Below are 11,574 nucleotides of genomic sequence, written 5' to 3'. Positions count from 1 at the left end.
CCTGACCGTGATGTTTTAAGAGAGGGAATTCCTTCTTTCGTAGGCAGCCTTCGACAACATTTTGCGGGGCTTCTCCGCGCGCCCAACGCGCTGCCACCTCCCCTCGCCTCCTCGCCTGAAGCGCGAAGGGATGATAATAAGCCCGAGTGGTTGGACGGACGGGAAGGGTTAGGTCATCGGAGGCGGGGGGATCGAATGGGCGGCGAATCTGGAGCCGGGAGCCGAAGGGGAGGGAGGTGGAGCCGTCGAGAGAGGCGGGTGGGCGCATGGGGGAAAGGGGCGGGTCGGGAGACGCAGAGCCTGCCTGGGCAAGCGGAGGGCGGCACGCAGCCTGGAGCTGCTCGACCAGCGGAGGCAGTAGCAGATCCCGGCTCCGGCTCCGCGTTGTCCCGGCCGGGCGGCGGCAGGAGGATGCCGAGTTCCGCGGCCACCCACAGCTGCGCCGCGCCCGCCTGCGCCGCCGCAGCGCCCCGGCCACGCGGACCAGGGGGCTGCGCCGGGTTCCGCTAGGGACGCGCCGGGATGAATAGGTGAGTTAGGGAGCTGACAGCGGGCCGCTTAGGCGACGGGCCGGGCCGGGATCTTGATCCCAAGATCGTCCGGAGGGGTTGGGATGGGGATCGGAGTCTCCCTCGGGGCAGGGGGGTGGGGTGGGAGACGGCGCTCGGGCTGCCTCGCGTCGGGGCGGGAAGGCGAGCCCTGGGGATCTGGTGTGCTCCTGATCCACCGGATCATCGGCAACGTAGGGTGGGCTGGGTTTCCCCGGCCAAAACATGCAGCTGCGAAGGCTTCTTTTCCCTGGAAACTAGCCGGTTGTCGTTTGCGCGGTGGAGCCAACTCCTAGGGGGCGAGAGGTCTTCGATCCCCCATAAAATATTTGAGGGGGCGCCCCCCACCCATGTTGATGGGCATTGCCATTAAACGGTGTGTGTGCACCGCGTCGTGCCATCGATTATGCGGGGGGACAGCTTCCCCACCCGACCCCCAATATTTTATTCAAGTTGGCACCCCTGAGGTGGGAACACACATACATGGGTGGGGGGGGGTACTTTGCTTTGGAAAACTGCCTCGGGGGGGGGGGGGCTGAGACGCGTGTTGAGGGAGTGGGGGTTTTTTTTGCTCCCCCCTTTTTTTTGGTCAAAAACCAAGAGTGTCTGAAGCTCCTGTGTTTACGTTGCGCACTGTAGGCTTGCGCCTGGTGACAGGGTTCCCCTCGTGGATTTTACGCGCGACCTTTTATGTCGCAGGTGGGGTGGGGAATCTCCTGCTCGCCCTCAATATCTAGATTACTCTTCTGGCGACATGACTCTCTGGGAAGCAAAGGGTGTGTGTGTCATTTTTCACTGGGAGGGGGTGCGGGTTTGGGGATTATTCTCGTGCCGTCGGGGCACAAACCCTGCGCGCAAGAGCAAAGGTCGCCCGGGCTTGTGGGGCGGGGAGAGAGACCTTGCCTGCACGGCTTGTGGGTCTTCGGGAGCCTCGCTCTGTGCGTGTCCGGGGCTGGGAGATGTCCACTATTGCGCGTGGATTGCCTTTCGGAAGTGGGGCAGCAGGTTGAGCCATCTGGGGGGCTCGGGAAGGGCCGTGGAAGTTACAGGTTTGTGGAAACTGAAGAACTAGTGGACTATGGAGAGATGTCTCTGGATGAGGGCAATGTAAGGCTTTTAAAGGGAACCGGGTGGGGTGGGGGGAAGATGCTCGGCTTCTGTGTGAGTGCGTTTGTGTACATTTATTTAGCGCCAGTTGGAGAGCAGGGAGCAAACACGGGTATATTTGGGGGCAACCAGAAACCAGGGCCCTTTGTTTGGATGCTGTGTCTGCCCTGACCCCTGGGGCGAGAGAAGCAGCCGTCTCTGGAGGAATTTTGATTCAGCGTGGCAGTGGCTGTTCCCTTTTCTTTGCCACCGTCCAGGGTCCCTCGCTTGCAGGCGGTGGGAGGGAGGGAGCGGGCGGGGCGGGGGGCTTAAAAAACCGGGAGCCTCCCTGGGCTGCACATGCATCTCCTATTGATTGCCTTTGAAAATCCCCTCAGGTTGTGGGTTTAGTGAGTTGTCAATTAGCCCAACTTGCAGGGAGCATGCAGAGCGGCTTCAAACAATGTCAGTTTGAGGCAGAGTCTCTCCCATCATCCATGACATTATTTTGCACACTCTAGAAATGCGACCCCAGGCAGGGGAAGGGGAGGAGGGGTGCCTGCGCAGGAATGGAGGGGATGGGGATCATCTCTGGGGGCCCCTTCAAGTATTTGATTCTTGAGTGCTTCATAGCCTGTTATTCGCATGCATGTGTGTGTGTGTGTGTGTGAGGCAGCTTTCAAAAATGCACATGCGTGCATGTAGCTTATGGAGGCTGCAAAGGAGAAGATGCCGTTGGGGGTAAAAGTCCTCCTGGAATCCCTAAAGGAAAGCTTAGGTTGCTCTGATTAATCCCTATTTGTTGGCGCTGTGGGTTAAACCACAGAGCCTAGGACTTGCCGATCAGAAGGTCGGCGGTTCGAATCCCCGCGACGGGGTGAGCTCCCGTTGTTCGGTCCCTGCTCCTGCCAACCTAGCAGTTCAAAAGCACGTCAAAGTGCAAGTAGATAAATAGGTCTACTTCCGGCGGGAAAGTAAATGGCGTTTCCATGCGCTGCTCTGGTTCACCAGAAGCGGCTTAGTCATGCTGGCCACATGACCCGGAAGCTGTACGCCGGCTCCCTTGGCCAATAAAGCGAGATGAGCACTGCAACCCCAGAGTCGGCCACGACTGGACCTAATGGTCAGGGGTCCCTTTACCTTTACCTCTTGCAAATAACAATAACAGCAATTTTATTATTTATACCCCAGCCCCTCTGGGTGGCTTCCAACACATATAAAAACATAATAAAATGCCCAACATTAAAAATTTCCCAATGCAGGGCTGCCTTCAGATGTCTTCTAAAAGTTGTGTAGTTCTTTATCTCCCTGACATCTGATGGGAAGGCGTTCCACAGGGAGGGTGCCACATATATGATGGCTCCCCGTTGTTGTGGACGGGAAGGGTGGCAAATTTCGAGCACTGTGTTTTCTCTACTAACTTCAAACTAAGGAATGTATATGGAGCCTATGCCAGAGATTATTGGACTTCCAACTCTCCTCCAGCAGGGCCAGCAGGGTCAGAGTTGATGGGAGTTGCAGTTCAGCAGTACAGTGGTACCTCGGGTTAAGAACTTAATTCGTTCTGGAGGTCCGCTCTTAACCTGAAACTGTTCTTAACCTGAAGCACCACTTTAGCTAATGGGGCCTCCTGCTGCTGCCACGCCGCTGCTGCACGATTTCTGTTCTCATGCTGAAGCAAAGTTCTTAACCCAAGGTACTATTTCTGGGTTAGCGGAGTCTGTAACCTGAAGCATATGTAACCTGAAGCATATGTAACCCAAGGTACAACTGTATCTGGAAGGCACCAGTTTGGCTATAGGAGAAGCTGCTTGCTCTGTATCATTCAGTGCCCCCCTTTTCTTGGTGCAGCATGGAGAAAAGCATCAGCAGCAGGTGAGCCAATTTCTGGCTCATAAGGAGCATCATCTTAAAACAGTGACCGTGATTAGGCTAGGCTGCCTAACAATTGTGTTTTCTGCCATTGGCATTATATTAAATCAGCCTTACCCTGAATTTGTATGGGGCTTCAGGTCTCATCAATTGGAGACAATTGGGGAGTTGCTGGTTGGGGGGTGATGGGAACCCATGGACTTAAACATCCCAGGACTTAAACATGCTGCTTAAGGGTGGGGGGAGCTTGCTTTTGCGAAGCACCATTGAGCAGCTAAGATTTTTTTTTTCTGAGATAATTCAGCTGCCCTCTGTTAGATCAAGCTGGCTGGTCCCAGTGGGTGTTTCCGCTGTTAAAATCTAGGAATGCTGAAAAGTAGGCTTGACCTAGATTTATAACCCTTCTTCTCTGCTTCGGGAATCCATCGAGCAGACATATTAATAATGTTCCTCTCCCACCACTCTCAATTGCCCCTGGGAAGAATTACTATACCCTAAGCCCAAACATGGCCTCTAGGTTATGTATCCATGGGTTTTGAAGCCCAGGCATTGTTTCTGTTTAATGTGCACATATTTACTGAAGGAAAGTGATCTCCAACGTGCTGTGCCTGTAATGGTGAGAAGATCTGTCTTTAATTACCAAATTGATTATGCCGATATGGGATATATGGACAGAGAATGCTTTGTGTGAATTCTGCAGTTTTTTAAGTTGAGGTGCCTGCCTGGTTTTAATTTTTATCCTAATTTTATCTTCTGCAGTCCTGAAAGTGCTATATACCACTAGGGTGGACTCAACCACAGTTTGTTTGACTGCGACTTCTTTTTTTTGGGGGGGGGGGTAAATTGTCAATGGCTGGCCAAATAGCTGCAGTTCAGTCAGCAGGCAAAGCAGCCCAGTACAAGGAAGGTTCTTCAATTGATTGTTTTGTATATTATATATTGTAACTACTGAGTAGTTAAAACTTGAGGCTGCAGGATTTAATTGGGTTAATCAGTAGATGGATCAATGAAAGTTTTAGTTGATTAATTGCTGGTACCAATGATAATCAGTGAGATTCTGAGTTAAGGCTACACTTGCTTTAAAAACAAACAAACAAACAAACAAACAAACAACTATCATGCTTTTGGTGCATTACTGTAATAAGGATGTTTAAACCCTCCCTCCCCCCCATTAAATATGATCTTGCAACAATGAGTGGAAGCATTTGATTGTTAAGTTACCCTGCACTCCCTTCAGTATCACAAATGGATGTCTGTACTTAGGTTTTGACAAGATGCAAACGTGTTTCTATCTAATCAGTTGGTTTAAAAGCAGATGGCTAATCAACTAAACATTATTTAAGTGACAGGCACTGTTTCAACCGAAGCAATCCTGTGCACATTTACTTGGGAGTAAGTCTCGTTGATCTCAGTGGGATTTACCTTCTGAATAAGCATGCTTTGGATTATGCTGTTACAAAGGTTACTTTATTGCAAAAGTGGGGGTTTTCGTGATGCGGATCCTTGAAGGATTGTGAAAGAGAGCGCATCCTATAATTACTTTGAAGAAAATAAGTACTTAAGCTTTTTTTGCGCAGTTGTCCCTGATAACAGAGATTCCCCCCCCTCCAAATTAAAGCATTTTTGTGAAAAGTCTAAATGGAAACAGTTTTGCCTTTTTAAAAACAAACAAGCAAACCTGTTACTCTGAATTCAGCAATTACCAGGATAGTGATAAGGAGAATACCTTACTAGTGTAACACATTTATTAAATTGAGCATTTGCCTTGGATCAATTTATGAACCATGAACGATTTATTAACCATGAATGAGGTTATACTTTTCTCCTGCTGCCCTTTGAGGATTACTTTTGACAAATAGTGTATTAATATCATTTGGAAAGGGGTTTGCTGTACAGCGAAGTAGGACAGTATCTTTCTCAAACACACAACTTGCAAAGTCTTAAAGACGCCCGGAGGCCAAAAATGGTCGGTTTGGGGCTTTGCGCGATGCAGTTAAAACTTGTGATTGATGACGTGCCTTACGTTCGTTTTCTGTAGCTGGCGACCTTTAATAAAGAATCCTGCCAGAATTCACATGCATCTAACCGAGGTGTTTTGTTTTGTTTTCTAGTGCAGGAAAAGCGATCCTTGGCTTCTGGGGCTTCCTGGTCTTGGATGTGCCAGGGAGTGGGGTGGGGGGTGGGCGCAGTTCCTTAAGCTGCAAAGAATCAGAAAGCGGCAGCTCCTTTTCACAATGAGTTTTTCTTTTAACTCGGCTCCAGAGAACGCTTTAACTAGCAGGCTTTGTCCCGGCTCCCATTCTCTGCTAGGAACCCCCCCTTCCCCTTCCCCTGCATTCTTTGGCCATTATCATTTTGGTTAAACAGAAAGGCAACTTGTGTACCATATGGATCATGTTAACAATTGCTTATCTGGGGAGACCTCTGTTTTCTACCCGCTTCTCCCGCACCTCTCTGGCAGACTCTTAGAGTTGGTATTTTTAATAATAGCATCTTAAGGCCAGCAAGTGCAGCTTGTGGAGCCAGTTTGACAAGGATTTTATTAAGAGAGAGAGAAGGGGGCACACGTAGAGCTTTCCTTCTGCCTGTTTCAGGGATAGAAATGTTAGTTTTCTGTTGCTGCTGCTTAGCTTGTCATGGATAGGAGTGTTCAATCAGTCCTGGAGAAAACATCAAGGCAGCCACAACAGTTTGTGCTCCCCAAAGTTACTTGCAAACACTGCAGGACTTTAGGTGAAAGGCAACCTTTTTTTTCAGGGGCCTTGGGACGGAGAGTGTGGGAGGCTGTTCCCGACACAGACAAACGAAGCCTGCTTTTGCAGTGTTTAACTTGGTAGCGACTCCCCAGGAAAGAGAGCTTTGGGAGTCTGGAAGGGTTGCAGCGGAAGAACCTCATGTCAACATGTCAACTCGGTAGCATTGCCGCGGTAGCAAAACCTTCCGCGTTGCGAATTGTTAGGGCAGAGGCTGAGAATAAGGCAAGCAGCGTTATCTCACTAAACAGCCTTAGAAACTCAGATGTTTAAACTAGGCGCCAAATGGCTCCTTAAACCAGGGTTACGGCCGCCTAGTTGCCGTCTGGGAGCCAAAACGGCTCCAAAGTCGAACTTTTCAATACGACTTTTCGGTTTCTGAAACTCATTCTGATTGTGCAGCTAAAATATAAGAGATAGAATTCTACAGGGTGGGTTGCTAGTGTGTGAAAACAGTCACGATCCAAGGCATGCACCTTCAGATCATGGAAACATCAAGCACCATCCTTGTGCCCAGGCATCTTAACTTGGTCGTAAGTGGTTGAGAGACAGATGCAAAATGCCCCTGGCACCTGGTAGATTTCAAACACTGGTCACTAGGCACATCTAAGATACATTTTAGAGTACAGTCATACCTTGGATCTCAAATGCCTTGGCTCCTGAATGACCAAAACCCGGAAGTGAGTGTTCCGGTTTTCCAACTATTTTGGGATGCCAAACGTCCGGTACGGCTTCTGATTGGCTGCAGGACGCTCCTGCAGCCGCTTGGAAGCCGCGCCTTGGTTTTCGAACGGTTCCGGGAGTCGAACGGACTCCTGGAATGCATTATGTTTGGGAACAAAGATACGACTGTCGTTCAAATAAATAAAAAATGGGGCGAATGAGTTCTGAATTACCTCCCCTATTTCATCCCCCCCCCCAATCCTTTGAGAACAATTTTTGGGCCCAGTAGTCTGATTATAAAGTCTCAATCCCTTAGACCAGGCACGTCCAACTCCCAAGAGACTGCAACCTATTCCCACTATAAAAAACCTGGCAGTGATCTACCCATTGTCATTGCCAAGAGTTGTTGATCTTTTTTGGTGGGAGTTGTTATGCTTTTTGTGGGGAGGGTGGCCCAGAGTCATAGCTGTCAACTTTTCCCTTTTCTTGCGAGGAATCCTATTCGGAATAAGGGAATTTCCCTTTAAAAAAGGGGAAACGTTGACAGCTATGCTCAGAGTTGTTGAGTTTTTCTGGGGGATCGATCAGGAGCACCCCAGAGATCTCGCGATCTATCTGGAACACCCCCGCGATCTACCGCTAGATCGCGATCTACCTGTTGGATCTACCTGCCGTAGACCAAAGCCCACTCCATTCTACCAGCCATGTATCTCCTCCTGATCTCTTCCTTGCTATCTCTTGACTCATTCTACTCAAGTCCAGTAGCTCTTCTCTTCTCTAGCCTCTCTCCAGGACCCTCCTCCATCGTGCTCCTGGGCCTCTCCGCTCTCGCTATTCCACAAGGTGCTGGGCCTCTTCTCCCCCTCATTCCTGCCCGTCTGTTGGGTGACTTGTGCCCAGACTTCCCAGTTTCCTTAGAAAACCCCCTCTTCCAATCCCCCCCACCCGGGCCAGCTTTTTCCTTGAGTTCTCTACATCCTACGCAAGTTGCATTAGCATAACAAAATAGCACAAGCCCATAGATGGCATGAAGCAGGTGGTTAGGTTGGTCTCAACTAGGACCAGGGCCTATTCAGTACTGGCCCCAACTTGGTGGAACGCTCTGTCACAAGAGACTAGGGCCCTGCGGGACTTGACATCTTTCCGCAGGGCCTGCAAGACAGAGCTGTTCCGCCTGGCCTTTGGTTTGGACTCGGTCTGACCCTTATGTTTCCCTCCCCTTATGGTTTTGACTTTTAAAATGTGGCTGCATTTTAAATTGCATTTTAACCTGTATTTTAATTTCTTTTTTCTTTTTTCTTTTCTTCGTATTCTGTTTTTACTGAAATTTTATTGGTGTTAGCCACCCTGAGCCCGGCTCTGGCCGGGAAGGGCGGGGTATAAATAAAATTTATTATTACAGTGGTACCTCGGGTTAAATACGCTTCAGGTTACAGACTCCGCTAACCCAGAAATAGTGCTTCAGGTTAAGAACTTTGCCTCAGGATGAGAACAGAAATTGTGCTCCAGTGGCGTGGCGGCAGCAGGAGGCCCCGTTAGCTAAAGTGGTGCTTCAAGTTAAGAACAGTTTCAGGTTAAGAACGGACCTCCAGAACGAATTAAGTACTTAAGCTGAGGTATCACTGTACCTATACAGCCTAGGACCCTCGTACCTACGGGACCGCCTCTCCTGGTATGTCCCACAGAGCAACTTACGGTCTTCAAACAAAAACATCCTGAAGGTCCCAGGCCACAGAGAGGTTAGGCTGGCCTCAACTAGAGCCAGGGCTTTTTCGGCTGCGGCCCTGATCTGGTGGAACGCTCTGTCACAAGAGACTAGGGCCCTGCGGGACTTGACATCTTTCCGCAGGGCCTGCAAGACAGAGCTGTTCCACCAGGCTTTTGGTCAGGGCGCAGCCTGACTCCCTCCTTTGGCAATCTGCACAGAACTTTAGCTTAATGGTTGCCATCAATTTGATTTTGATTAATTTTTATAATGAAATGTTTTTAGAATGTTGTACCATTTTATTGTTGTTAGCCGCCCTGAGCCCGGCTTCTGCTGGGGAGGGCGGGATATAAATAAATTTTATTATTATTATTATTATTATTATTATTATACTGAGTTAGATCATTGGCCCATCTAACTCAGTATTGTCTGTACTGACCACCAGCAGTGGTTCTCCAGGGTTTCAGCATGGAACGTACCTCTGAGCTTCTGACCCTTCCCGCTGGGCCATGTGTTTAAGCTGTGCAGCTAGCTTTATGCAGCTTGCCAGACTCAGGACACTTGCCCACAACTTCCTTGCCCTCTCCTCCAACTGAAGCAGGGCTAGTTTCCTGAGGATCTGACACTACCAAGCAAGGAAGGTTAGCTAGATTACAAGTACTGCTGGAGGAGAGAGTCGAAGCCGACTGATTGTTGCATAGATCTCCTCCTTTCAGAAGTTTTGGGATGTAGCAGCAGCGGCAAAGAAGGCTTTGTTCTCTCCACTGCCACAGCATCTGCAAAGCGTCATTTGCTGGGGGGGTTTCTTGGTGGTGAATGGCCTGGTAAATCCGGGCTGTTTTCACCCAGAGCCAGAGATAAGTCCTGTCTGCTGTGATGAATTTGCCACCTACTTAGCAGATGAAGTTGCTGTTTCAGGGGGACTTGGGGAGGCAGCCGGCAGTTTCAACAGGGTGGCAAGGGAATTTGTGTTGCTCTGTTTCAGCTAATCTCTGTGGTGGAATGCAGGTGGCCTTTCTTGTGAGTTGGAGGCGTACGCTTTTCCCCGACGGTGAAGCTAGGGCTGTTACACTGCTGTGGTGAGCTGTGTGCGTGTGCTATAAAGGCCTTTCAGAAGTTAAGCTGAAGCCCCTTTCCCCTGAGCAGTACATCGCTTTGGAACATTTAAGGCCTCCAAATTTCCTGGCTTAATGCCTTCATGTGGTTTCCCCCTACGTGAGCTTGGATGCTTGAATTCCCTGCTGTTTCTTGTGATATAATAATAATAATAATAATTTATTATTTATAACCCGCCCATCTGGCTGAGTCTCCCCAGCCATTCTGGGTGGCTCGCAAACACATGTTAAAAACAATACAGCATTAAATATTAAAAACTTCCCTAAACAGGGCTGCCTTCAGATGTCTTTTAAAAATAGGATAGCTGCTTATTTCCTTCACATCTGAAGGGATGGTGTTCCACAGGGTGGGTGCCACTACCGAGAAGGCCCTCTGTCTGGTTCCCTGTAGCCTCACTTCTCGCAACGAGGGAACCGCCAGAAGGCCCTCGGCGCTGGATCTCAGTGTCCGGGCAGAACGATGGGGGTGGAGACGCTCCTTCAGGTATACAGGACAGAGGCAGTTTAGGGCTTTAAAGGTCAGCACCAACACTTTGAATTGTGCTCGGAAACGTACTGGGAGCCAATGCAGATCTCTCAGGACTGGTGATATTTCAGGCTCCCTGCCTTACTCTGCTTCACCTCGCTTGTTCCTGACTTTCCCTGTGCCTGTGAAATCATCCGGCTTAGTAGACTTTTGCCAAACGTTCTGAGACAGCAGGAGACCAGTGATCCAACCCCCTTTGTGGGAAACCTGATTTTGGATCTCCTGCTATTAGCAGGAGTTAGTCCAAACAAAGCCTCTAAATAATAATAATAATAATAATAATAATAATAATAATAATTTATACCCTGCCCATCTGGCTGGGTTTCCTCAGGCACTCTGGGCAGCTCCCAACAGAATACTAAAAGCACAACAAAACATCACACATTACAAACTTCCCTAAACAGGGCTGCCTTCAGATGTCTTCAGATAGTTGTTTATTTCTTTGACATCTGACGGGAGGGCATTCCACGGGGTGGGCGCCACTACCGAGAAGGCTTCTTGCAGTGATGGAACCACTAGGAGGCCCTCAGAGCTGGACCTCAGTTGCTGTTTCCACATTGTCTCCTGACCCTGCAGGCTGTCACCTAGATTCCCAGTCTCACCAGTCCCTGTCCCTTTCTTACCTATCTGGACTGCTTTCCAGGAATTGGCGTGAATTCCATCAATGGATGATGTGTTGTGTGAAGAAAAGCACTTCCATTTTTGTTTGCCCTGAATTCTCTGAATTTCTCAGTCTTGAACTGATAATGCTCATCTGTTTTACTGAATAACCCCCAAATTATAAGTCAGTGGTGAGGAACTTGTGGCCCTCCAGATGTTTTTGGATTTCATTAGTCCCAGCCAGCATTGGCCAATTGGCCAAGGGAGTCTAGGAGTTGGAGTCGACATCTGGAGAACCACAGATCCCCCATCCCTGTTTTGGTATTGCTAAAGTGGGAGACCTGCCTCTTGCCGTTCTCACCACACTGTCCAGAACTTTATAGAGCTCTATCAAGTCCTGTCAAACCTCTGTCGTGCCCTGTCGCCCCCCCTCCTCTTAAACCGAGAAAGCCCAAACACGTTAGCCTTTCCCTTGAAGTGAAGGTCCCTTCGTCCCTTTGATCATTTGGTTTCTAGCTCTGCGATATCCTTTTAAAAATGGGGCTACCAGAACTCCACCGACTTCCTAGCCTTATGTCCTGTCATCAGCTGCAGTTGGAGTGCTTTCAGCCTGCCTTTCTTCAGACAGTATTAACCCTGGCTGCCTGTTATCAGGAGACGCTGATCTTTATTGCACCATTTCGGCCTCCACCCCACCCAATGGACA

General features: G+C 49.3%; 1 protein-coding gene across 1 annotated transcript in view; it reads left to right on the top strand.

The window, feature by feature from the left end:
* Positions 1-334: 334 nt before the first annotated feature.
* The window catches only part of FIGNL2 (fidgetin like 2), a 63,887-nt gene continuing 52,647 nt past the window's right edge, over positions 335-11,574 (top strand). The window contains exon 1 of the mRNA XM_080994539.1: positions 335-530. The gene's annotated coding sequence lies outside the window, so the exon portion shown is untranslated. The remainder of the gene's footprint in view (positions 531-11,574) is intronic.

Source organism: Podarcis pityusensis (assembly GCF_964106645.2).
Source record: "Podarcis pityusensis genome assembly, chromosome: 2".
NCBI classification, from domain to species: Eukaryota; Metazoa; Chordata; class Lepidosauria; order Squamata; family Lacertidae; genus Podarcis; species Podarcis pityusensis.
The sequence above is the reverse complement of the archived record's forward strand: the minus strand, read 5'-3'. Positions and strand labels throughout refer to the sequence as shown.